Source organism: Helicoverpa armigera, chromosome 7 (assembly GCF_030705265.1).
Source record: "Helicoverpa armigera isolate CAAS_96S chromosome 7, ASM3070526v1, whole genome shotgun sequence".
In the NCBI taxonomy this organism is placed as follows: domain Eukaryota; kingdom Metazoa; phylum Arthropoda; class Insecta; order Lepidoptera; family Noctuidae; genus Helicoverpa; species Helicoverpa armigera.
Window position 1 is genome coordinate 1790379 of NC_087126.1, and position 26864 is coordinate 1817242.

Genomic DNA, 26864 nt, shown 5'->3' on the forward strand with positions numbered 1-26864 from the left:
TATAATTATATAACAAGATCCTTAATTACTTTGAGAGAGAGACTTGAAATGATTGAAAGCGGTTTTATTTCGAATAGGTACTCTAAGAGTCAAGATTCTGTTAGCTATTAAACGGAATAAAAATATTTTTTTCTTGTTTACCCAATAGCTAAGGTTATGTATGACTCAAATTGTAGCTAGTATTATAAAGTAAACTTCTGACAACATCATAAAGTTGAAATTGAGACCAGAATTTTTATGACAAACATAATTCACATGATTCAAGTTTCCGAACTCTACTAAAACCGTTGTATTATTGCTGTTTATATGTTTTCAATAAAGGTAAACTATAACTAACCGTACTAGTAGTTGGGAAGTTATTGACTGTGTAGTTTTGTAAACAGGATGCAAGTAGTTGCATATCGAGGTAAATGACCGGCGCTTTCCGTTGCAAATAAATGGGGAACATTAAATTTTATATGCTTTTTGTGGAGCACACATAAAGGAAGATGAAATGTATTGAGTACAGCTTTTATTTGTATGTGTATGTATTTGGAATAATGGATTTGTAAACTTCTTACTGTTTTCTGGTACATCAAAGTGGGTACCAAAGAAAGTTATTCAAAAATGTATTCATTTCACATAGGTATTTGCATAGGAGTTGAAACCCACTCTTATTTCAGTTATTATTTAATATTTCAATGCAATTAGTATCGCAGTATTTTTTTTCCTAGCAGATTCTACTCGACCGGGAAATGGACATAAAACCACAACAAATATTATGAAAGAAATAACGAGTATACCATAAAGTCATTCCTAGGGTAAGTAGATCTGTTTTTATAACGATTCCCTGAGGCCAGTGGACATTACCGTAGGGCCCACTTACCTCGCCTTCGTCAAGCGAGTAGCCCAGGGGTGATGAACCTTCGACATTAAGAGCCAAATTGCAAAAAATATTTATTTATAAGCGTGTCCAGTAATCTAATTGTAAATAAGCGTTTAAGGGTGTCAATTGAATTGAAAATGTAATTTATAAAAATTTAGTATTTGATGCAATTTATTTAATGGGATCACCTAAAAACAATTACTTACATCCAGATGAATATTAGGACGGATAGCTAAGTGTGCACTTCCATTAGACGACCACATCAATCACTTCAATAATGTAGAAAACAAAGAAAATAAATGTATATAATTTTAGCACGCTTTAATTTTGCAACTTATAAGTCGCGAATGAACTTAGATGCATATAAGGGGTTTGCAATTTCTTCTGCCATATGCCATTTGGCGTATACCAGTGGTTCACCACTCCTGCCATAGGGCCTACTTACGTTGCCTCCGTCAAGCTACTAGGCCATCCATTAAGTGAGGTCAGAGGTCAAGGACACAGCCGACACAACTTCATTCGTGAGTATTAGGCATTCCTAACTATTCGTGTAACTTACAGTTTTTTGTCCGTGAAATTGTAGTGTATGTATGTAGTTGGTATTGTGGTTGAGTCATTGTTTTTGATGATGTCCTGTGGAGTTGGTGGATGATTGAAAGTTTGCAAAAATTTATATTCATTTAATTCAGGTACATACATGAGGGAGTACATAAGGAAGTATATAGGGGGAGCGTAAGGAAAGATGTAGGGGAGCTCACGAGGGAGTATCTAGTATAATAATATAGTAATATACGGAACTTATTTGAAAATAGCAAAATAATTCGACAGAGCAAAGTATCAGTGTCATAACATCGCATCGCGTCGTTTAGCCGCGTTTATTGCCCACGTAGGACAAAGGGTCGGTCGCCGCAACGCGCGTAAAATGAAACTGATATCAATTTCACGCAACGATAGATATCTGTTTAGTCGTATTATAACTTAGATCGTAATAACTTTTGGATTTTGTTAGTAGTTATATTATTGGATTAAAAGATTTTCGATCTAATGCTGCAGTTTCAATTTAGTTTTGTTTATTGTTGAAGAATTTGCGAAATTAGTTTTAGTATTGAAAAATAAATGTTTTTGTTTTTAATTTGCTCTTCAGTTTCTACTTAAACTTAGGGACATTAAACAAAAAAGAACAATAATATATATATATATACAACATGTAACGTAATTAACGCACACCCTCAAACACCCAATTAGAATATTATGTTTTAATCATAATACATACACTGAATTTTTAATTTAACATGTATATGCATTGTTATTTACTAAATTAGTTATACCAATTCTTGGAGAACTTTTCGGTCATACTACTACGCACGCAAATATCGCGCCGCGCGCCGCTCGGCTCGACACAACATAACGAAACTACGGAAAAAGCCGACAATACACGAAGTCTTATTACTTTGAGTTACGGTCTATTTGAATTTGTTTTGACTGTACAGGGTTAATATGACAATAATTTCCGTAGTTTTAATTATTTTTGGGATAAAAAATTACCTATATTAAAAATGATATAAATCGATTCAGTAAACGATTCGAATGTTAATTAAGTTACATGTTGTATATATAAAATAAAAATTAATCCAACTTTCACATTAAAACTAATGAACTTATTTAAATGGGTACACAGATAGTCTAAAGAAGAGCCTGAAAAACTATTTTTTCTTCGGGTATAGAAAGTAGTCCAATCGGGACACGTGTGGTATCACGTGAAACAAAATTAAATAAAAATATAATATATGTAATACGAATGTTACTATTTATCAAATTCTTATCCGTAGATTTTTTCTAAGATTAACGTCACGTTTTGTTAGCGCCTTACTGCTTCACGGTCAGAAAATTATCGCGGGAAAATCAAAATGTCATTAGCGATTTCAAAATGGCTACCCCGTCACGCAATAGTCGTAATCAATGGTCATTATTCATTTCTTCTTTACATGAAAACCCACCGTCTTGCAAGATACAAGCTGATATTTTTCTTATAAATGTACTGGCAAACTATACTGGGTATAAATTAAAAACTTTAACTATCATTGCAAATCTTTCCATCCAATAGTGAAAACCGCATGTTAAAACGATCATCCCGGTGTTTATCGTGAAAATACAGATCAACTAGAAGAGTTTGTTTTGTAATATGTACTCGTATATTCAGTAATAACTCAGACAAAAACAAATTACAGCGACAAAGTCATCTATCTTGTATGACCTATTTAAATTCTACAACTAAAATGTACGAATAATCTTCGGTGATATTACGAAAATGTATTTCGAGATACACGACAATTCTACAGAAGTGCAGATCTTATAATATAAATGTTTCGCTCGACCTGTTATTGTTATTTCTGTAAGTCACATTGTTATTTTCGTTTCTCATGACGTCAATTCTTAATTGACCAACTGTAAAATGTTGAGATATCGAAGAAAATACGATTTTCTTTCAATTCTTTGAGACTTTGCGTCAAAACATTTTGAATTGCGGCTTGCGGATTATGAATTAAATTAAAATATGAAGTAATAAAAGTTGTATTTCCACATAAATTATTTTTGCATTTTAGACATCTGTCTAGTCTTTCACCAACTACGTTGGCATCAACTTCCAGACTAACCGAATGCCACTGAGTTCCAGTTTTACATGGAGCAACTGCCTTACTGACCTTATCTCAGTGACTCGGGAAACTCGGACCCGCTTGGTGAGCCTGGAAAAATTAAATATGCCTACCAGGAAGTCAGACTTGACTTCGTTTGCATAAAATATACGAAGTAGCAATAAAAACGGTATATACCTATATGATATAACCTGTCTATATTTTGCTCAGCGTTTGATTGAACGAGGTGTCGGCAACAATCAACATTGGTCTATAAAGACCCGCGCAGAACGCTCGCAGAATATAAATAAATGCTTGTACTGCTTCAAAATCAATTTCAATCATACTTAGTTCCACGAAACAGGGAAAATGGAAGTTATTTATAAGTATTCCTTTTGTCCGACGATGTAATCAAACGAAATGTCCGTCTATATCCTTTGATATTTTCTTAGAAAACTACCTATGAAGAATTTCTTATAGAAAAGTTTGGAAACCACCTACCATTTTCAGCTAATTAAATTAAGTTGACTTTTAAAAGCATGTATAATTCAATAAAATTAAAATAAATGGACCTTTTACTAAGTTTTCAGTAAAAAAGCCTCTTGGAAGTTAGTTTGGGAGTTTTTCTTAATTAGAGGAAATTAAATGTTCAACGCCTTAGCAACGAACTGCCGAAAGTAATTTTTCGTACCTAGACTTTATTTTTGTGATAGGCTGAAAGATCACTTATTATATTTACATACTATTTACTAATCTCTCTATTTCATTTGCGTCTAACGGTACCTGTATAAAGAGAAGCGTTGTTTTATGAAAATCCGTGTTGTTGAATCAGATCATGAATTAAATCAGAAACTATTTTTTTTCGACCAGGTTCAAATATATGGATTCCAAGACTGGATTTCAATGTAACTTAAATTTGCCACAATCTGAGCGTCCTTCAAAAACAATAAAACTACCTTAATTAATAAAAAAACAAAGGCTTGGCAACATAAAGCTTGCGGCGCAAAGGTGCGGTTTTAATACTTAACCATTTTCCCTACTAACAGAAAGGTTGCCGCTGTATATCAAGGCTCCCTTTGATCTGCCGCCAAATACCACGGTTACGGTAACCGTGCGTTACAACCTTGTTACAACTCATCACTGGTTAATTTGAGAAATGTCGTTTGATATATGAGAACCGTGAATTTTAGATCGTTCGTTTTTAATCGATACTGTTATGAAGCTGAAGAATTTGTTTGTTTAAACGCACTGTCCTGAGGAACAACTAAAAGATATTTCAGTGTTTGACAACCCATTATTTTATGGACGAAAGCTTCTCTATAATCAGGTATATCTCTCAAAGGACGCGGGTGAAATCGCGGGCAGAAGCTAGTCGGCATATAATTCGTTGGTCAGCTAGCTAGGAGTTAGCTGAGACATTACCAAGTAAAAGTCATATGTGTAGGACACAATAAAGTCACAAAGAAAAATAAATAAAAGTAAGTGAAACAAGAATATATCTGAAAGAAAAATATTACCAGCATTATAAAGGGTTTGGAAAACGCGCCCCTTGTTAAATACTCAGCCACTTTAGATAAAAGCCTGGCATGTAATATCGGTAGCTTTTGTTTTTTTTTTGTTGTTCTAAAGTATCCCAATAAATACGTTTTTCTGGTGTTTTCAATTAATGTTCGTGATCGGCCTAATCGAAAGAGTACATGTGGAATTCTTTTGTTTTGTACGGGAATCGTAACTACGTGACTAAAGTATTACCATAATATGGCTAACTGAAATCTTATTCTGGCTTTTAATATCTGACTGTGAAGTAAATACAAACTAGTTAGTCATACTATCTGTCTGTAACCAGTACGATGGTCAAAAAATTAATTGTAAAAACTGGGAGTGAAAATCCCCGCCTTTCAGGCACGACTGGCAGGGTGAGAACCATAGGACCAATGTCTTATTCCAAATCCATTGACAAATGATGGAGGAAAAACGTCGTGAGGACCTTCACACACAAAAAATGCCCAAAAACGTAAATCCGTATTGACCATTCATCGTGAAAAATCTTCAATGCTTTTTTTGCTGCATATTAAGCTGCTGGTAAGCTAGCCTATGCCGTAATTTTTTGTGCACCTGAACATCCTCCTCGATAAATGGGATTTCTAACACTGAAATCATTATTCAAATTGGTCTAGTATTTCATGAGATTATTGTGTTCAAACCACCACTTAAAATTAGCACACCTAAAAAAATAAAATGGCTGCGTTGTCCTTAAAATACCTTCTTGTGTGGGAAGAATCATTATACCTACCATTTAATAGAATACCTCAACCTTTCCCATAGGGACAGGCTTGATATCCGTGTAATAGTGAAGGGATTCATTACAAAGGTACTTATGTAAATCTGGTTGTTTTCCCCGCAGACGCCATTTGTTACGAATGGTCCGACCTCCGTCGTGTTTACAATAACAACTCTATTACTTGACGAAGTGACGTTTCAAACTTTGAATTTCGAAGTTTGGAAGTCTATGTTTTGTGCTCTGATTTTGAAATTGTTTTTCGAATGGAATTTATGAGAAAATGATGGAGTTGTCTGTGGGCTTTACGTTGAGGTTATAATAAGTATTTTGGAGATGACAGCATTAGGTAAATAGTTATAGAAACAATATTTGTAATGTAGTGAAATACACCATTCGTCGGTTTTATCTCATAACTGATCCCAACTTTACAATGAATAATATGCATTTCTAAGAATTTATATGCATATGCAATTTAAGTGCCAAACTTTAGCTAAGTAGGAAGAGACCTTCAAGAAAATCTCTACAAAAATCTTATACAAAATTTAAACAACCTCTAAGCACATTAGCAGCTTCACTAAACAATGTAACCTAAGCCAAGACAGCCATAACACGCTAAACTGGTGACCTGCCACAGCAAAGAGCAATTTTATCAAGTTTCGTATAACGTCAAATGCCAAATGCATTTCCACGGTGATTTGGCTAGCGTTGTTACTGTTTAACCCAGTAAGTGACCTAAACTGTGGTTGTTATGTAAGCAAGGTATTTGTGTCAATGTCTGTGTGAGGAATCTGATTTTTTAATAATTTTATTATAGTGGAAGTTCCTAATCTATTTCTTGGAAACTAAGAATAGCTAAACTTTTAAACATATCTCTTGTTCTCACCTATGTTCCTAGAAGGCTCTGTTCCATGCGCAACGGACGGAGCTAGTTTTAGAAAAATAACTTCATAATACATAAGTACATAAGTAATTAGTATTAGTAAGACTGCTTCATTGTTATAATTACTTCTTTAAATTGAAAAACACTTATAAGTAGCTTTATGTATTTTCGCCTCTGAAAACTATCTTTTATGTTACGTTTCAAAGAAAATATTTTTACAACCTATAAGGATAACTCAAGAAAAATATATGTACAAGCCTTGCTCCTAATTGCAAAAGTATTCAATCAGGAGTAGGTCCATCAATCATCATCAACAGACTCATATATACGGCTAAGATGTCGCAAACGTTATTTATGTAATTTTTTTTTTTATATCCTTACAAAAAACTGATGACCACGAATATATCGTCAGACTTGATAGTTAAACCAAAAAGTTATAAGATGCTTTTTGCGATGGTGAACATTTTTATCCTTTTTGCGGTATGATACCCCTACGTTAGTAATAAGTTAATCTAATATGATACTGCTTAATGATGCAACTTGTAATCTGAAATAATCATCAGGTTAGCGATAGGTAATAAAAATAAATCAGGTATATGCAACGTAATCTTGAAGACCCACAAATCAATAACAAATTAAATACTTACCGATTTAACAGCATTTTAAATAACAAAAGTGTCAAAAGAGTTCAGTCTTTTGACGGTCTAAAATGTATTTGTTTCCAGTAAAAATTCACAATAAAACAGTTATCTTATATTTCGCTTTACACTTTATGTTTGTCATAGTTTTCCTCGGTCGTATACGTGCCGATACCGTTTCTAAAGTACGCAATCAGGATATCCGAACGTCGTCGTATTGTGAAGGAGAGATGTACTTACGACTTTTTTCAATAAAAATATATGATTTCGCTGTAAAAACTGTATAGTGTGGAGCTACGTAGAATGTAGGGTCTATCTGTCATTCCAAGTTAAAATAAGTACTATGTGTAAGAAAATTTGCAGTTTCAGCAATCAGCTTTTACGGCCTCTTTGATTCAGAAAAATAAGCATTTTAAAGTTATATTATAGTAGTTTAATTTTATATGTTAGCTAGTAATGAAGCGACCAACCGTAAAATGTAGTAAACGTTTAGTTTGACACATCTATAGAAAATCTTCTAGTCTCAAGGACTTGTAAAGAACTTGACGAGTAAATTATTTATGCAAAGTGCATTAAAAACTATTTCCAACAATACAATTGCGACAAAAAGTCGCAGGACTACGCGAGCAACAGTTTTCCCATCACGAGTCACGTCTCGATGCTTTGTGCGGACTCGGTCCTTGCTCCGATGGTACACTTTCCGACGGTATTATGTAGCTGAAAGCTTCGATCTGGAAGCATTCTTTTTGCAATATTTTCTTTTAGTTAAATGAGGCTTAAAAGGTTATATTTTAACTAAGATTTTAATTTGAGAAGTGTTCTCACCTACCTAAATATTGTTTTGAGAGGAACTTGGAACTTTTAGACATCGCTGAGAAGCTCGCCGCTAATTCGATTTAGGAAAAGTAACAGGAAGCATAAGCTGCTTATTAAAGCAGTACTGTAACTTTCTTTTAAAACTATTTTGTAAAAAATATTCTGAATAGGAAAGTCTCAGTCATTCTCATGTTTTATTTTTTTTTAATATAATGTGCCCTTACGTATGTGTTCCATGTAGTACATAGTAAAAGGTAGGTATATATGGCAGACGAGTAAGTAACCAAAGTGGGTCTTTAAAAGAAACTGCTAGTCATGTCCTCACACAAATCTTTGTAAAGTGGGTAATGTAATGACAGTATATCCATCTCACTCACGACGTATTGAAATGTAATCTTGTAACGTTATCAATTTATTTCACAGAAAAAATCATGTGAAAATTCTATCATGATGATGAGATGATGGCCCGAGAATTTTGAATTTACATCTTCTTTGAACAATTTTTTTGTCCTGAAATGGATCTATGAAAACAAAGACAATGGCTGAAAACTTTTCCTCAAATTCTACGCTTATTTACATTATGTCTATGGCCTTATTTTATTAGCAATTACATGTGAAGGTACAGGTACATATTTTTAATGCTCCATTTGATATGTTATTTCAGACAAAATCAGATAATAATACAAAATGCATCTAGATGACAGTTTGAAACCATGAAAAGTTTTGTAAATTCCTTAAATGTATGCAATTCAATCATATTACTATCTTGCCTAAGAATATTATGCTTATTAGCCATAATAATCCCTTAGGACATTTCTCTAAACGAGAAAATTAGTCTCCTAATATAAGTAGGTTAAACTTGAATCGTCCTTGTTCTGGGAAAAACAACGTATTTTTATTTGAGGCAATAATTCTTATCACTTCGCTAGTTTCGTGACCTAGGAGCAAACATTATGTAAATGGTAACAAATAAGCTGAAGTGGGCGTTGAGATGATGTACCTCGACCTACTCGTAGCTATTTATTCTTAAAGGTTAGGGAAAATAATGTTGATAAAATTAAGGAAAATATAAATCTACTAGCTTCTGCCAGCGGTTACACTCGCTTTATGAGAGAACCACTTTCTTTTCCCGGATAAAAGGTAGCCTATGTATCTCTATGTATGCTCTGGTATAGTACTGCCCAGTTTCATCAAAATTCAATTCTGTGGATAGCGTGAAATAGGAGCAAACATCAATAGGACCATATAAATAAACTTCCGCGTTTGTAATATATAAGTAGGATTCTGGTCCTTCTGTCACAGAAGAACAAATCGTTACACACGATTTCTAAAAATCTTTCACAATTAACTTACACTGTAATTAGCTTAATCCATGATTGAGTCAGTTATATTTAGGAAAGTGGAAAGTTTATGCAAAGTATTGAGTAAGTCAAGCAAACAATCCGATTGTGACATAATCTCGTTAAAAGGGCGCGTGACTTGGACGCTTCATAACCGCTTAGAACTATTAAAAGATAAACACAGCTCAGTGAAGGAGTAACCAAAGGTTTTCGTAACATCAACCACTAAAACGCTAGTAGATATTAAGTTCTAATTAAACCTAACGCTAAATTTTGCACATTATTTTTAGCAGAAAGTTCTTGATAATTTCACAAATCTAGGAATCAAACTCGAAACCCTATAGGTATTAGCAGTATCCTTTAAAATCACTTAATTAATATGACAGCCAGTTGAATGTTCAGTTATTCAATCTAAGACCTTCTAAGGGTCGTTCCAACCCACACTGTCTGCCTGACAGACTTAGGACAACTCCCACTCAAAAAGCCAGTCCCAAAATCCCTTAGAAGCAATATTACAGCTAAATAATGAAAACGGTCATCAATGAACCTCAATTTACAGCGTCCCAGTAAAGTACAATAAAAGAAACATAAACAAATAGCTATAGATTCATCTTTTGTTCTGCTGTCAACTGAACGTAGGTCTTTCTGAGCGGTCTAACAAAGATGGCGTCGGTGAATGAAGGACAATGACGCAATAAGCGTACTTGACAGTTGTATTGCATTGCTACTTAATACGAGTGCTGGAATAATAACAGTACTTAGTATTTTACAGGGTTTAAGTTATGAAATAATAGGAGCAATGGATTAGGTTTTTCAAAGTCACTCTTTTGTGTGTTTATTCAAATAGGTTTAACGTGGCTGTTTCGAAATGTGAACTTCAATTTGCACTACATTTAATGGCCTGATTAACTACACCAGTTTGTGGTTTTCACTTGGAATTATTTTACATGTATTCTTTGAATGATTTGATACACCTCGCGAAGATTTAAAAGGACTACAATTTGGGCAACATGGGGTTTTAGATTCGTTGCCAATTACTGACTGCCCCGAATCGGGTTCCAGACCGCAACTGTCATTAATGATGCACCTGTAATGACGTACGGCAAAAGCTCTTGAAATATCTGTTCCAGTTTCAAACTCAGTATAATTTTAGGTTTACTCCGATGAAAGGACCAAATGTTGCACTAGGAACCAAAAGGACCATTTATTAGTGGTTTTGAAGACCAAGTTTTGTATGAAATTAGTCTCTGAAGTTCTAATATTAATTTTAGGTGTGATTTGAATAGAAATAGATTTGAACTGAGCTTGATTTTCGGTATATAGATCGAGGTGATCTTTTATTATGAGTGACGTTTATACAGAGTAATTCGTGATTTATGTATGAGAGATAAAAGTTTTGAAAATTTTTTATTATTTTAGTTAATTTGCTAGACACATGACAGTATGTCGTATTGTCAGACACATATATTATTTGCGGGTAAAAAGCAATTATGAGCACGAAATAGTTACAAAAAATAGACTTAGGTATTTTATTATAAATTAATGACATAGATAAGATAATTATTACAATACAGACACCTAAATGTTATACCCACATAATTGTATTACCTAAATATGATAGGTCTAAAGGTCTTGAGGGATGACTAAGTACATAATGTTATTATATAATAAAGGCACAAAGCTAGAATGTGGCTTTACCTACTACTGAGAGTACGTAGGCAGAATTACTTACTCCTAATTAACTAGTTACTGTCCATCACATTCTCAGTTTTATACGCATTAAAATAGTAGTAATATTAGTAGGAATACTAAGTAAATATTTTAAATGCCAAACTCATCCTACGTTGTCTAAAAACATGATTTAGCTCCTAGGTCCAAGTTCGAAAACATAAAAAAACCGATTTTCTTGAAACGACTGTTTACCTACGTTGAAACTTGATCGTGAAAATTCATAGTAAATACTGTCTTAAGTATATTGACGTTTGTTGTAAACTTGGGCCTTTATAGACAGGTACAGTTTAAACTAGAAGTACCTACCAACTTATTTATGATTTTTACAAAGTCTGTTAAATATAATTATTGACCAATGTGCGTGAAGTAGTTCCTTCTCAGTGCAAGGGAATTTTCTCAATTTAATACCTTAATGTAGCTACGTAGGTGTAAATTTGTCGATATAATATGTTTACTGAGGAGAAATGATAGAGAAGATTCCTAGAACCGCCTCCGCACATTCAGAAACCTATTACAAAACATATGTACCCAGTTTACCACTTGATAGTAATTGTATTGATAAGTACCTGTCTACATTATTAAACTACGATTTCTTTGAAAAATAAGTAAATAAATGCCTTTTGAAAGGTTAAACTATATTGATGAATGGTAGATATAATTTGTTTGTCAACGACGCTTTATCTAAAATTGGATCTACAATGTAATTTCTAAAATAAGCGATTTGTGCGTAGCGTAATAACATAATGCTTATATGATTCTCTGACAATAAATGCATGCATATATATTAAGGCTTTTAATAAAATCTTAATTAATTAACAGTAGTTAATAAGTAATTGAATATTAAACTTTATTTCACAAAGCTTCAGATTAATTCAAAACAAACTTCGTGTAAACATAATTGAGTTAGTTTTTACAAACTTTTAGTTAATTCTATTTAATCACTCAATTACTATTTCTTTTGGATTAAATCGCTTAATTGTTCAAGAAGATCTAATCAAAAGTTTTTAGTTAACAGTAATTAAAAATATTGACATATTGAAGTTAAGTAAAGCTGCAAATATTTGATTGAAAGTTGATTTTTCGTAACGAAAATAAATGTATTTTTTAACTTTTCAGGTGTCACAATGTGCTGTAAGTTACCTTAGGCTTTACAATGAACCTACGGGATTGTTTCAAAGAGCTACCGCGGCTCAGCTTACGTAATTATATTTATTTATCTCACAGATTTAGATCATCCTTGTAACCTGTCCTTTATAAATTAACCTCAACTTTCAAACAAGCCTTGGATAGCTACTTAAAAGCAATAAACAGTACCCTTTTGTAGTACCAACAATTGTTACCTAGCTTATTTACAATTACCTTACTTGTTTACTAGTGCGCAAGATATTATCGGCGCGGGCGCCATCGCATGTCTCACGCTTGTTTCCCCCTTTCCGTTCCCCTCCCCTAATTTATCAAGCCTTAATGACCAACATCCTGCTGGAAGCTCCTTCACCTTTTTATTGCTGAATTCGAGACTTTTGGGTCGTTATCACGATACTTTAAGGACACGGCTTAATTGTTAATGTTAAACGTTAAAGTTTGTGCAATTGGTCCTGATTGGCGAATGAGTAATTTGTCCTTTAAGTATGGTTAGAAGTTGGTCTTTTGAGACAAGAAAGATAATGTCTGTACCTATAGGTGTACTTTAAAGTAATTTCAAACGAACAAATGCTTCGTATTGTAGTGGGACCTACACAGTGGGACTGCAGTCATAACACCGTTTGGTTTATTCGAATTTGTGCGTATGCCATTTGGATTAAGAAATGCTGCACAAACTTTTCAACGTTTTATGCATCATACTGTTTTACAAGACTTAGATTTTCTTTTCAATTACGTAGATGACGTCATCATTGCATCGGAAAATGAAGAGCAGCATAGAGAACATTTACGAAAAGTTTTTGAACGTTTTAATGAATTTGGTATAACGATTAATTTTTCAAAGTGTAGTTTTGGTAAAGATAAATTAGAGTTTTTGGGTTTTGAAGTCTCTACAGAAGGAATTAAACCATTAGAAGATAAAGTTAAAGCGATTATTGATTTTCCAAAGCCGGATACTGTAGAGGAACTTAGAAGATTTTTAGGCATGTTAAATTTTTATAGAGCTCATATTCCTCATTCGGCTGATCATCAGGCAGCGTTAAATAAATATTTAGGGAATTCAAGGCGTAAGGATAAAAGTAAAATCAATTGGACACCTGAAGCTACGGAAAATTTTGAAAAATGTAAAGATGATCTTAAAAATGCTACCTTATTGTATTTCCCATCGGCACATACACCTTTGTCATTGATGACGGACGCATCAGACACAAGTGTAGGTGCAGTATTGCAACAAAAAGTTGATGGCAATTGGAAACCTTTAGGATATTTTTCGAAAAAATTAACTGAAGCACAAAAGAAATATAGTACATATGATAGAGAACTTTTAGCAATTTATTTAGCAATCATACATTTTCGTAATTTAGTTGAAGGACAAGAATTAATAATCTTTACAGATCATAAACCATTAACTTTCGCGTTTACTAAATTAGGTACCAATAGAGAAACTTCTAGGCGAACTAGGCAAATTATGTTTATTAGTGAATTTAGTACTGACATACGACACATTAGTGGAAATAATAATATAGTTGCTGACACATTATCTAGAGTTGAAACAATAACATGTCCCACGACGTTAGATTTCGCAGAACTTGCCACTGCGCAGGAAGTTGACGAACAGCTTGCAAAATTATTGAGGGCGTCAAACAATAACAGTAAAGTAATATTAAAACGTGTAACGTTACTCGATACTGATAAACATGTTTATTGCGAAATGTCTACTAATAGTGCAAGACCATATTTACCTGAAAAATTTCGTCGTTTAGCTTTTGATTCTATTCATAATTTAAGTCATCCTGGTATTAAGACAAGTAAAAAATTAGTAAAAGATAGATATTTTTGGCCTGAAATGAATAGAGATATTGGTAATTGGGCTAAAACATGTGTAAAATGTCAAAGAGCGAAAGTTCAAAAACATACGGTTTCTGATTTAAAGTCCTTTAAAAGTACTAAACGTTTTGAGCATATACATATTGATATTATAGGACCGTTACCAACCTCGCCAGAAGGTTATAGATATTGTTTAACGATTATCGATAGATTCACTCGTTGGCCAGAGGCATTTCCACTAAAAGAGATAACTGCAGAAATCGTAGCGAAAACATTATATGAAGGTTGGATTAGTCGTTTTGGTTGTCCCATAAAGCTCACTAGTGACCAGGGTCGTCAGTTCGAAAGTAACTTATTCAAAGAATTAATGATTTTAATGGGAATTATAAAGACACGGACAACTCCGTATCATCCTCAATGTAATGGTTTAGTAGAACGTTGGCATAGATCTTTAAAAGCCGCGTTAATGGCTCGCTTAAATAATAAATGCTGGGTTGACGAATTGGCAACTGTAATGTTGGGGTTACGCACAACGATAAAATTAGATACAGGCGTAACCGCTGCACAAATGCTGTATGGCAGTAATATTAGAGTACCCGGTGACTTTTATGATACAACTGATTTGAAAATTAGCGATTCAGAAAATTTCGTAAATAAGTTAAAGGTTGTAATTGACGGGTTAAAGCCATCTAATAGGAAAAATAAGTCACCAAATAAGATTTTTGTGCATAAAGACTTGTATGATTGTGAATATATTTTTATCCGTAATGACGCAGTACGGAAACCGTTACAACCACCATACGACGGACCATATCGCGTCATAAGTAGAGATAATAAAGTATTTTGTATTCAGTTGCCCGACCGACAAGTTAAAGTTTCTATAGATCGTCTGAAACCAGCGTACATGTTAATAGAGGATGAATCGCAATCTAAAGTAGTTGATAATAGTAATAGGGATACCGTTTGTCGAAAAGTTACGAAAAAAGTAACAATTCAAACGGACGAACCCGATAGTAAAGTTTATACTACGCGAACTGGTCGAGTAAGCAAGAAGCCATTGAAATACCGATAAATTATTTTATTGTTGAAATGACAATTTTGCAGATTTATTTAGGACATTAGTTTCAAATTGTGGTATCGTGATCTTTAATTTCATTTACGTTGAGACGATACATCAGTATAGTGGATTAAATTAGCAAAATGGGTTCTAATCAAACGAAAGAGAACGTAATTGTAAACGAAAATGTATCTAATGTGGCCCATATGCATAATAAGCTAAATATTATTGGCATAGTGATGATAGTTATTATAATAATGTTAATCATGGTATTTGCCTACGCACTGAAACGAAGATTCATTAGAGGCGTGAGGAAATGGTTAAGAAAAGAAATGGTAGCCAGTTCTGTAGCCTTACCGAGTATTAAGGTCGAAACTGTGCAACCTCAACATACAATGAGTCCGCCGTCAACAGCCAAAGTTGTGCTTTGATAATAATATTCTGATCAAAAATCTTCGTTCTCTCAAGTGATATTATAATTGTGTGAATGTGTAGTGAATGTTAAACAGTAGTGAATGTATATATTTTTTATGGCGTCATCATGTCGGATACTGGAGACTCTTGGTCATTCGTACGAGTAGGTCAAGCGTGTAATTTTATTTTTTAATATGTATAGCAGAGTAACCCGGCATGATAACTACCTTTAACGTATTTCGTATATATATACTTAGATTATGTATATTTCATGTTATCTATTATGTATGTAATCACATTAAATGTCAAGACGGACTCTCTAGAAGTGTTCCGCAACTGTAATAGACGTATATGAGTAGTGTATTACATAGATTTAAGTTAGTTACAGGACGTATTGTGTTATATTTTGTTTTTCGATCGTAGGACATTCTGCATAGTTTGTATTGTTGGTACCGGCCGGCCACAATGACTCCAAGAGAGGAGAACAGAGTATAACACAAAGGTTAAGAACATTTTGTACTTAGTTTAAGATAGTTCTATATTGTTAAAATCAAAGTTTTGTCCTGTTTGAAGATAGATTCTCTACTCTGTATTTGATATTTACTTTGTAATAATGAACATAAGTTTGAACCCGCACTCTCAGGCACGAGAGGTGTATCTTTTAATCACTAAGCCATTAGGTACAAAGCCAGTAGTATTGAGACAAACATGCGCTTATCGCACAACCCGTCAAGCATTCTGTTTCAAAGTTGTTATTGTATAAATGTATACTGTAAGCAAATTTTTGTTGAGACTGTAATTTAATAATATTGTTTGTGAACATTGTAAGCTTCTTGGATTATATAGCAACTGGATAAGAATATTTTTTTTGTAAAAAAATCTTTTGTCAAAAATTTTTTTTAAAAAAAGGGGAGGAATGATGTAGTGGGACCTACACTAATTGTTGACGCATCAATATTGTTCATACTGTACTTGCATTGTGTTCGCCTCCCCAGTTGTCCCGTATATCGCGCTACCAACGCACGCTACTCAATATTGTGACCGTACCTAATCGTATGTAACCTAATTGGAGTCAGAAAATAAAAGTGTATTAATTAGTATTCGGTTTATTCACTTATCTCTGAACACGACACCCCACCATCTAAAGTATCACCAAACTCCAAATAAATACGAATTCTTTTACAGGAGTAAATATTTACGTACCTAAATCGCAATTAACGTTCCAAAACAATTTGGAGTTGGAATCCTTTTGCGAAGGCGAAGTTTGTGCTTCTCTCAAGGACTTGCAAAGGTTTCATCAAAAACATGCGGCGCGAACAGGGGTTACACTATTTGGTTACAAACTTTTAGGGATAAAAGGAGACCCTAGATTTTCCACTGACAGATGGTCATGGAAAATTCTAGAACTTTTTCTAGAATATTTTGTATCTGCTTATATTAAGGCATTGTTATTATTGATGTGAACAACAAAAGTATATGTTTTTGATGAATTTATGGGGGTTTTAGTTATGGGGTAAAAAGGTTGTCTAAACGTAGTTAAGACAAAGAACAGAAGGTGTACCAATTTTAGCTCCTTTGGAACACAGGTAAAACCACGGAAAAAGGCTGGTATATAAATACAATCGATAAGTTCCGATTCAGGTTATTTAAAGACTGGATGTCTGCTGACCTCTTTCAGAACACTTAGCATTCGGAAATATCACGGACTATTATTTTTAGTGCAGCGCAACGGAAAACAAAATCTGTTTGTTCTTCCATTGTCAGCGGAAAGAAAGAAAGTAACGAATAGTTTACCCTTTGTTAGACCTTACGTATCTTGAATATTTGATAGGGGAGTAATATTTTTGTATATTTATGCAACAAAGGAAGGTATTGTTCGGTTGTGGCGCTCTGTGTCCTCATTGAGCAGGTCAAGGGGCCCGATTGGAATCTCTGACTAAATAACGGTCTCCAACTTTGTTGCTTATTTAGCTCAAAATATTTGATGATATTATGCGTTTTTAATAAGCCACGCTGACCTTTTGACATGAAAGTTCGAGTGGTTCAAGGTTCCTTTTGTTTTTTGATAGCCGTCTAAATAAGGGGTCTAGATTAGACTTTTTTGTGTTACCGTAGCTCATACCTTTGTAAGGAATTTTGCAATCTTTTTCTGTCTTTTTTCGGAATTCTAATTAAGAATAGTGTGTACTCTGCGGTCTTGTGACTTTTTTATCAACGCTCGTTTTTCTCTGTTGAGACAAAAAATACAAAACATAAAAGTTGTTACTTTTATGTTTTGTATTTTCTTACACATGTATGTCTTACTCTATATACTGAAAACACAAATATATGAAATTCTTTGTCATTCTAATTGGCAACTAAGGTCGCGGCTATCGACTGGCGGCCAAGTTTTCCTAGTATTTATTGATTTGCGAAATGTTACTCTATTAAGACAATATTCGTTCACCCTCATATGTGGTTCACTAAGTACTTTTATATATAGAAAGAGTTAATCCAAGTTTTAAACGAGAAAAAATCTTTGAATTAAAAAAAATATGTAATATGTGGCTAGCGAGGTCTTAACTGAAAATAAATGACTTAATATTCGTGTACCTAATTATAATTGATGTTAAAGCAAGTAGCACCAATTACTCAACATGTTATTCACAAAGGTGGTCCAATGCCTTCCTAAACTATCGACAAGACAGAAGTCGTTTAAAATATTTTAAGAGAACTTTACTTTTCGTTTAACAAATAGGCTCTAAAAAAGTTGTTTCCTTATCGACTCCGTTGACATTTACTCTGTGGTTTATACTATGTTAATGAAAGCATCATGGCCGCCAAGTGGTTGTCAACGTGCGTTTGTTTCCCAGTTTATTCGCGGTAATGCTACAGGAATAGACCCTGGCTGTAAACTCGGAAAATATATCAGCAAGATATGTGGAAGTGTGAAGCACCCAATTACAGGTGTGACAAATATATTGCGAATTTATTTAAATTGCTGTAGTAAGGAAATATTTACTGTGAGATATTTTGATTCTCATAGGATACCTACTTAATTTTGAATTTATGCTAATAATAATTTTCAATATATTGCAAAGCATGGAAATAAATAATTATTATAATTCTGGCTTGCTTTGGCGCGTTTTTTATGAGCGATATTGAAAACTCTCTCTCCATATTAAACGCTACTCAGTTGTATCAGGTGAGACTGGAAGCGGAACCCAAAACATTTTAGAAAAAACTAGACAGATGGTGAAAAATATTTGGGGAGGTCTATTGTCCAGCACTGGACATTGACGTCACATGAAGGTTTGTTACTCAATTACGCAGACATGGCTAAGCGGATTTGGGTAACGTTTGGGCCGCAGTGTCTAATCTGGATTAAGAAATAATACTGACACACCTCAATTTAGACACCGCGTATACTTTTGAAGTAAACGCAGACAAAGGAGAGCGGATATTTCCGGACTAGTGGATTTCAATAACCTATAAATAGTTTTGCCTACTAAAGATAGAATATTGACATAAACCCGTAGAAGTAGGTAATGTTCATTAATTCTCCGCAGTAAACAAATTAAAATACATAGATTGGTTTTTGACATCCTTCGGAAAAGAAACGATTCTTGTAATATTGGAACTATTCGAAACAATTCTTGTTTGTACTTGTTTGTAGGAACTGAGCACTATTAAAAATAGAAGTGTTAATTAATTCCGTTTATTTCATGTGCTCTTTAAAATAATCATCTGGAAATCTATGGTTCCTGTCATGGTTAAATTTGGGTGTATGCTCTTTGACATTTGACTGCTGAAATTTGACATTTGACTAATGACTTATAAGTTTTAGTTTAAATAAAGTATGTATTTATAATTTGTGTGCCCTTTATTAATCATGGAATACATTTATCATTCTGACCTTATACCATTTCATTTTGGGTCGGTAAGGTACACATTCCTTTCTGCCATACCTACATCTCTATGAAACCATCATTAGCATTTTACCTCTTATTTTTGAACATAGCCTATACAAAGAAAATCTTAAATACTTCTGTTTTTATTACAAACTTTTAGACGAAAAAAAAGTCTTGAAACAAGACGTTTTTATCCAATTAATCTTGATTAAGATTGTTAATAGCCAGTCATTAAAATACAGGCATAAAACGGTCCGAATGAGTGTATCTAATTGATTCTTTTTATTTTATTTGACATTTAAAGATGTTCCATGTTTTGATTGTAAAACATTCTTAATTCGTGTCTTCATAAATATCACGCGATGGACATGTTAGTAGTAAATGTGACATTGAACGGCCCAATTAAAATAATCGATATATTCGATACAACACTTTAATAGTTATTTGATTTGTTTCTTGGCTGTTTAGCTACTTTTCTTTGACTCGCTAAAAGTTATAATCAAAGACAAACCAAATTCTTCTTTTGACTTTTTAAGCTCCGTAGCGGACTTTCGTATTCACCTCGCATCATTTACCTTACCATACACGTAAACACTTATTTACTCAAACTGAACTACACACTAAGCAACACCAACTATGCACTAATAATGAACACCTATTTTTAACACTTATTATTTTCAATAACTGTCAACAAACTTTCATACAAGTCTGCGCGCCGCGATTTTCTGTCCACATCGCGGTCCGCGCGTAAAATCAAATTTAGAACACAATACGTCACTGACAATTTTTGTTTTTTTTTTTTTTGTTCAACAAGAAGTGTTTATTTCATTTTTAATGTTCGGACTCTATCGTGTTTTCTTTTTTTATGTGATACGCGATGGTGCTCACGGTTCGCGGTCGTTATGCCGACTGAGGATTTTGCCGCCGCCCGACGAATATTTTACTCCTTGGTCACTAGCGCATTATCGATGATTTCAATCTTGATAACGGAACAATGGGGTCAGGGTTCGACTTGAAACGGTGATGACGCGAAACTTTGATTTAAACTTGATGGCGAAACTTAACTTTTTTTGCAGAAAAAAAAAATAGTTTTCTTTCCAAGGTGTTGTCTGTACTTCTACCTAGGCGGCAATTTTCTGTATTACCAAAAGAAAATGTTGTCACGAAATTACTCAAATACGTGCCCCATCAAAGGGAAATTTATTTTGAAAAAGTTTCAAGCACGTGTTTGAGAAAGTTGTATTCATAAAAACGCCCAGCGTTTTATCAAATAAATGGCTTTGGCAAAACGTAGTGCAATTACAAAACGTCAGCAATTAAAATTAAAAGGTGTATTTAAATAGTTTGTATAGGTAAGTTATTTCTGTGAATATGCATGCTTTTAATCATAAGTGCTCTTAACATTAACTGTGTAAGCCACATTTATTACTTGGCAACGTAATGAAGATGTACTGGCCATTAAATTATTTTATGATAGTCTTGGACAAAGAAGAACAGACAATCTACTAATAGACACACAAGTACTTAATATTAAACGATTGTGTCCGTACAAACAAATAGATGATGCATGATGATAGTTCGTTGGTTGCCCATGCAAGAAGACAAGTAGTAGAGTCGATTCCCAGGTGAAACTGTTACAAAATTGGAACCAACCAAAACCGCATCACTTACTAGGTGGAAGACTAAAATGTTTTTTTTTAATCACGAACGACTTTGACTGAAATATTTTTTAATAAATTAAAATAAGACTGATAGACTTTCATACTCATGTCATAAAATAGTTTATTGATAAGTACTCAACTTTCTTGCACCGATTAAGTATATTACCAGCACCGAACTTCTGATTAATAGATCGCCGATGAAATAGAACGCTTCAAGCGATATAAAGTGCTTTGCTGAAGCGTAAGAAATGATGTTTACATCATGAAGGAGTGGTTTCCGAGGATGCCATAAAGTGTTGTCACCCGAGTTTGTCGTTTGTCCTACATGCAGTCGCTATAAATTATTATCTTGAATTACGGGAGTTGCAGAATCTTTTGTTGTGTAGATTTATTACTGAAAGGAGATTTTGTTTTACGTTAGATGGAATTTTTTAGAGATTATTTAAATATCAAATCTGAATATAATACAAAAGTCGTGAAGTTTCAGCGTTTGATAGTAAATTAAGCAAGTCTGACCTTAGATAAACTTGGGCAACATGTCGAATACATTTGTATCTATCATCATCTGCCAAGTCATGTCCCAACTTTTTTGAAGTCAGTGTTCATGCTCACCAGATGCACATGTTTTACATAGATTGACTGCCTACATCTGACCTCCACAAGCCAGTTGCCTGGGCAAACTTGTCACAAGAACTTCTAGTCTCTCCCGTAACGACTACCAAAAATCCTAAGATGTAAAAACTTAATGATCTTTTAAATCTCCCATTCAATATTATCTCACGGTTGTCACTGTTTATGACGTCACGCATACGTGAATAGACGTACAAAGAGGAAGGTGACGAGTTTCGTTCGTTTCAGGCCATTATCGAGGTCGTAACCTTGAGAGCTCGCCATGTCCTTCACGTGTGACATACATCTTCACGGCGCTGGACGCCTGGTAGTTGTGTTTACTTGTTTAATTTTAGGGTTTGGTAATTGAGGGTAAATTGTACGTGATAATTGGGACAATTTAAAGCTGTTATAGGTGTGTGTAATTATGTAAAAAATATTTAGTTGAATATGTTTTTAGGTAAGTGCCTAAATACAGGGTATTTACATACTTTTAATATGTGTAGAACAAGTTAATGGTTGAAATGATGGTCGAAACGGTCGAATTATAGTTAAACTATTCCAGGTGACAACATAGAAAAATAAGGAACCAAAAAAAAAACAGTTGGCAGCTGTCTATTTTCAAGGGAAAATAGTATTTTTTGTACTGACTGTGAGAATTGTCAACTGGACCATACAAAAACCGGCAGACCATACAATAAATAATACTTAAGCCATCCAGCACATTCAATATAGAACACGTTAATATTTTTAAATACCCATTGACATAGGTATTTTAGTATACTTCCTTGTTCCTACTATCGCCAGGTGAACAAAATAATAGCAGGTTATAATTTTGGCACGCGCGTCGACATGTGGGCGCGCCTTATAAATCATTTAGCTAACTGATATACCTAAGGCAGCCGAGTGAAACGGACAAACAATATGAAAGATAGTTCCGACAATATAATTGAAAATATACTGAAAATACGAATCATAGATATAAAATAAAATATTCTTAATATATACTTATTTTACTAGTTAACGAACTAGATTAGTTGGAAGCATTCAAATGACTGAAATTTTATCTCGTCAAATCTTTAGAGTGAATTTTAGACATATGTATAAGTGGTTGTAGGAATGTCAAAAAAATAGTTCTATAGCGTTTTTCACGCCTAATTATAACATATCTCTAACATCTTTTTCAGAATTTCCAAATACTTAAGGCTGAATTCATTCATCACTTATAATAAACTCAAAATGTGTATCACGTTCCAGAGTTACTTAAAAAACATTTTCACTTAATAAAAACATGTTATAACTATTAATATTTATTCAACGCTACATTATATGCGTATGAAAATTCAGGCATTCTATTTCTAGACATTCGTCTGGAGATCAAACGATATACGATTGTTATTCTGACCCCGTTTTCTCGAAGGTGTAAAGTCTGTGTTTTTATAGGTTTGTAATTAACCCTGTTTCTATGGCACACTTTGTTGACTTGGCGTCCCGTGGTGGACTACTTAGAAGGTTTCGTTTTCAAGGACAATTTTCCTCTTTTTTTTTTAATGTACTCCCCCAACCAAGAAACAGTCAATTTATTTTCGTGGAGGCATTTGTCTCCTGCTATATGGCAATATAAGTAATATCAAAGGTTCTTCAAAGCAAACAGACAAGCATGTGTTGCTGGGGAGATTGTTGCGCCACTTATTCTTCCCAGCATAAACAGGTAAAAGTGGTGAGTCAAAAGATATAAAAACTTACAAAAAGCATGAACCACCCTCTAGATAAACAGCTTAGCGATAGATCATTTTGCCCACCCTGAATTGACATTGATCTATCTTCGAAAACCGATGTTTTTTGCATACAATACCTATAACACAAATTGTATCCAAAAGCGATCGCTACTTATACATAGTATCGTTAGAAAGATATCTAAGGATACTTCTTGAGATAGTGTTATGACAAACCCCACAGAGCTGAGGAAGCCAGATAAAAACCTATCCCCAATAATATGTGTGAACAAGGGCCCTAAAAATCCATAGCCTTTCACCCTGAAGTAAAAATGTACATAAACAAATTGTTTACAATCCGTCTATGTGTAAAAATAAGCACGCACCAAGGTTTATCGACGATTTTTCATTAAATTTTCTCTCTCTGATAAATAATATGTGAACTTAGGTAGCTTTACCTTGTAGCAGTCACTTCAAGGTAAAAATAATTAGGGCTGTTCGAGTCAATATTAAACGAGACAGTTGTAAACTGCGATGAGTATTATTTGTTAGTTTTGAGGAAGTGGAATGCACCATTTAATTTACCGATGATTCTAACTTGTTACTAAACCTAAGTAACAAGTTACAAGTATACTTGGCCGCAATAGTAGTTGAAACTTTAGTAAAAGTATTTAGCCAAACTTCTACATAAGAGCCACCATAAGTCAGAATAAGCAGTTTATGTGATATCTACTTGCAATAAAATTAAATAGTCTTCTTGTTCATTATTAGTAGTCTTCTAAAAATTAATGATTAATAAACAAAATTGACGATATATAAATGGTTACACTAAAATATGTAGTTTATAACACTCCTACGAATTTACACATCTTTCTGACTTTATTTCTTCTGGTTTCTGTATAAATAATAAAAGTAGTAGAGCCTGTAAACGACCGTCAGTCAGAATAAAGCGGTAAGCGTGTTGGCGTAGATTTATGGTCCTTCGTACTGCCAACACTACGAAGAAGTGCGGTCCTTTAGGAGTATTTGGTCCTTTTATAAGGAGACAGGAAATATTTAATTAAGTCTGTAATAGAAATAAACTAGTAGTGGTCCAGTAGTTTCAGCACCAGCCCCTCAAGTTAGTATGGGGGTTCAATACGAGGTCAGGTACCTATGTCCAGTCATGGCTAACGCATGGCTAGACTTACAGTGCGAAAATTTAATGGCTGGCGATGACACATGAATCTAAAATATTCTAATTATGTTCTAAATACGATGATCATCATACCTTCCAGCATACCTTTACATCGCCAAATATGATATAGCCCTACATTTAGGTAAGCCGACGTTATCAGCAACGTCACCGCTATTCAGCTGATATGCGGAAGGGACCTAACCTTCCCCAACCGGCACATTTTCTCATCTCGCGCGGGATTTTTCCGCATTACGAGGTACCTACGCACGATAAACGGCGTAAGGGAAAAAATGTCCTTTCGTGTTTGTGGCTGCTTAATTTTGTTATACATAGGCGAAGGTATGTATTACCAGCGGTTTCTCTCGGTTTCACCTGCGTTCCGTGGGAACTACTTCCCACACATGGGTAAAGAAATAAATATGCCTGTATGGTTTTGATACAAAACAATATCCGCTTGTAATAAGTGTTAAGTTTCATCAAAAGCTATCCAGTAGTTTTAAAAGAAGAAGAAAGAAGAGCATATCAGCTTACATACAAACTTATGCGTTTAAGTATAATATTCGGTAGTGAATGATCATTTGGTACAGAATAAAATAATGTCATTAGAAACAACGATTATTTCGTAAAGCAAGATCTCTAGCCTGCATATCAATAAGCCAATCTTTCTGAAGAGCAATATAAAATGTAATTAATGAATAATTTACGCATTGCTAAAACAATTCGCTAACCTTGAGTTTAGGGCTTTTCATTTGTATTCATAAGTTTGTAATTTATTCAAAAATCTCTGTAGTAATGATCGCTGTTTTGAAATGAAGTGACAACTGCTAATGGCTTTGTGAATAATTGTTTTTTAGGGTCCCGTACCCGCGGAGAAAACGGGACCCTATTTCTAAGACTTTGCTGGACGTCTGTCACCAGGTTGTATTTCACGAACTGTGATAGGTAGATACTCGTAGTTGTATTTATCACAGATGCATTGTTGTTGCCATAACAAGAAATAACAAAAACCTTAAGAAATAAATATACATAGAAGTAGTAGTACCTAGTAGGCTTGCGTATGTTGTACTCGAGCCGAGTACATTATTTTTTGGCCGTTTTATAAATAGTGATGGAATCCTGCTCGACCCTTCACCCTAGAATCGAACTCGCACTTGGTTGATTTTTATTCCTTTGATTGTTTTACTTAAAGTTTAAGTGCTGAATATTTACTACTAATTGTGACTACTTAACTACAGCAACTTGTTTATAAGATCTATGTTTACTGATTTATTTCATCAGATATTTTGTACATAAATAGGCATTCATTAATATTTTGATTGTATTCATCAAGCTTTAGTATGATGAATTGTTTTTTTGTGATATTAATTTTATATTTCAGAAGTTCGAATTAGGGTGTTTACTAAAAGATAGTTGAAGAAAAAAAATGTATTAATGGAAATGAGAACATTATATTAATATTAAACACCTTATTAATGTCACAAATGCAAGAGTACATCTGTCGGGCTGTCGCGATTCACGGGAATAGTTCTGAAAGTATTTAGGACTCAGTAACGAGTCTGAGAATGATCATAAGCTTCTCTTTAGTGGTTCTCTCTGGGGTGGAAAGGTTGGGAACACCTAGGCTTGTTTATATTTTTCATAATATTACGGTATCTATTATTAGGAACACGTTGATCCTATTTGCCATTTACAAACTTAAATCTGTTAGTTGACACATCTGTCTCTAAATATCAGTAAATACATTCTCGTGGGCGATGTGGAACAAAGGACCACATCTCAGTATATAAGTAAGCTTTACTTAACTTCTCTAAGCACAATGACAACTATTAAATCCAAGACTTAATTGCTTTGAAGCGTGTTTTAGAGTATTTAATGAAACCTACGCAACAGAGGTGCATTAACGACGAAGGATTTATTTAAATCTTGAAACAAAAAGCATGATTAATGTTAGTTTTTGACATGAAAATATTGTATTTTGACTGTTGAAATAATGACATAATATACTACGTAAAAATCTGAGCAATAAGTATATTTATGCATTTTTAAACCCATAGGTGTTAGGTAACTCTATGGTTTTTCATTGTGAAAAGGTTTTTCTTCTACAGACTCAAAGGACCAAAACTTGTTTGGTCCTATTTCCCATATAAAGGGCTTTAGAAGCAATCCCTTGCTTCCAGAGAAAAGAGTATT

At 33.9% G+C, this 26864-nt stretch overlaps 1 protein-coding gene across 6 annotated transcripts in view; it reads right to left on the bottom strand.

Moving 5' to 3' along the window:
* Positions 1-26864, bottom strand: part of LOC110376076 (uncharacterized protein) — a 133081-nt gene that overhangs the window by 30095 nt on the left and 76122 nt on the right. For 2 of the 6 annotated variants that reach the window (XM_064035514.1, XM_064035515.1), the window contains exon 1: positions 20093-20428. The exons of 1 other annotated variant lie outside the window; for it this stretch is intronic. The gene's annotated coding sequence lies outside the window, so the exon portion shown is untranslated. Of the gene's footprint in view, positions 1-20073; positions 20429-26864 lie in introns of those variants that run through there. 3 more of the 6 variants (XM_021334425.3, XM_049847614.2, XM_049847615.2) reach the window with 2 other exon arrangements.